This window comes from Rhinopithecus bieti, unplaced genomic scaffold (assembly GCF_001698545.2).
Source record: "Rhinopithecus bieti isolate Rb0 unplaced genomic scaffold, ASM169854v2 scaffold_34314, whole genome shotgun sequence".
Lineage (NCBI taxonomy): Eukaryota > Metazoa > Chordata > Mammalia > Primates > Cercopithecidae > Rhinopithecus > Rhinopithecus bieti.
In genome coordinates, this window is record NW_016814736.1 from 802,842 (window position 1) to 805,097 (window position 2,256).

Consider the following 2,256-nt stretch of genomic DNA (forward strand, 5'->3'; position numbering starts at 1 on the left):
TCAAAATCATTTGACCATATATGTAAGGTTTTACTTTTGAGATTTCTGTTCTATTTCATTGATCTATATGTCTGTATTTATGCAATTACTACTTTTTTTATTACTCTAGCTTTCAGTAAGTTTTGAATTCAGGAAGTGTTAGTCTTTCAGCTTTACGTTTTTTCAAGATAGTATTGGCCCTTTGAGATTCCACATAAATTTTAGAAATACCTTTTCCATTTCTGCAGAATATGTGTTTGAGAATTTTATAAATATTTCATTGAAACTGTATATCTCTTTGATTAGTATTGCCATCTTATTATTGTCACTCAATCCATGAACATGGGGTATTTTTCCAATTATTTATGCCTTCATTAATTTCTTTCAGCAATGTTTTATAGTTTTTATTGTGCAAGTCTTCAGTTCACTGGTTAAGATAATTTACAAATATTTTATTTTTGGGATGCCATTGTAGATGGAATTGTTATAAATTCCATTTCAACATTATTGGTTGTTACTGTATAAAATGCAACTGAATCCTGCTACTTTGCTGAATACACTTATAATATTTTTTGCATGTGTGTATGTATACTCAATAGTTTTTACATACAAGATCAGAAATAATTTTATTCCATTCTTTCCAATTTTGTTGCCTTTTATTTCTTTTTCTTGCCAAACTGCTCAGCTAATACTTCCAATACTATGTTAAATAGAAGTAGCAAAATAAGCATTATTGCCTTATCTCTGATCTTAGGGAAAAAACTTTGATTCATTCACCACTATGTATGATGTTCACTATGTGATTTTTATATACTACTTTTATTTTGTTCAGGTAGTTTCCTTCTATTCCTAATTTGATGAGAGTTTTATTACGAAGAATGTCAACTTTTTCCAAGTACCTTTTCTGCATTAATTAAGATAAGCTTCTTACAATCTTGTTAATATTGTGTATTACATTAATTTATTTTTATAACTTGAACCATTCTTGCATCCTAAGAATAAATTTCACACTGTCATGGTGTATATTCCTGTTAATATGGTGTTGAATTTGGTTTGCTAGTATTTTGAATTTGTATTTCATTTTATTTATTTATTTTAATTGGCAAATAATTATTGTGTATGTTTATGGGGTATAATGTGATGCTTTCATCTATACATACATTGTAGAAAGCACAGGGTGCTAGTTTTATGGATAATTTTGGATTTATATTAACCAAGGGCATTGGACTGTGTTTTTATTTTCTTGTAGTGCTTTTATTTGGCTTTGGTATCAGGACAATGCTAACCTTATAAATACATTTGAAAACATTATCTTTTCTTCCATTGTTTGGAAGGCTTTGAGAAAGATTGATGTGTATTTTTTAAATGTTTGGGAAAATTCAACAGCAAAGTAATCAGATTGAGGGCTTTTCTTTATTGTGAGATTTTTGGTTTTTGAATCAGTCTCCTTCCAGTTACAGGTTTATACTTATGTAAGTAGGTTTCTTTTATATATATATATATTTTTTTTTCTTCGAGACAGAATCTCCTGTCATTCAGCCTGGAGTGCAATGGCACGATCTCGGCTCACTGCAACCTCCGCTTCTCAGGTTCAAGTGACTCTCCTGCCTCAGCCTCCCAAGTAGCTGTGATTACAGGCATACCCCACCATGCTCAGCAAATTTTTGTATTTTTAGTAGAGACAAGGTTTCACCATGTTGGCCAGGCTGGTCTCCAACTCTTGCCCTGAGGTGATATCCTCTTTACTTTGGCCTCCCAAAGTACTGGAATTACAGGTGTGAGTCACCGTGTCTAAGTAGGTTTCTCGCGTCTGGAAATGTGTCTGTTCATGTAGGTTAACCAGGTTTTTGGCAAACGATTTTCTATAATACTTTAGTATATTCCTTTATATTCCTATAGAATTGGGATTAGTCACCACTTCCATTTCTGATTTCAGGAATTTGAGTCTTCTCTTTTTTGTTTGATCATCTAGCTAAAAATGTGCCAATTTTGTTTATATTTTTAAGTAACCAACTTTTATTTTCATTAATATTCATTAATCTCTGCTCTGCTCTGGTTTTTGTTAATTTCTTCTTTCTTCTAGCCTTGTGTGTAGTTTGCTATTCTCTTTCTAATTCTTTAAGTTGTAAATTTAAATTGTTAATTTGGGATCTTTCTTGTTTTCTAAGGTGTTTATGGTTATAAATTTCTGCTAAGTACTGATTTGCTACATCTCATAACTTCCACGTTGTGTTTTGTTTTCAGTCATCTTTAAGTATTTTTAAATTTTTATTTGAT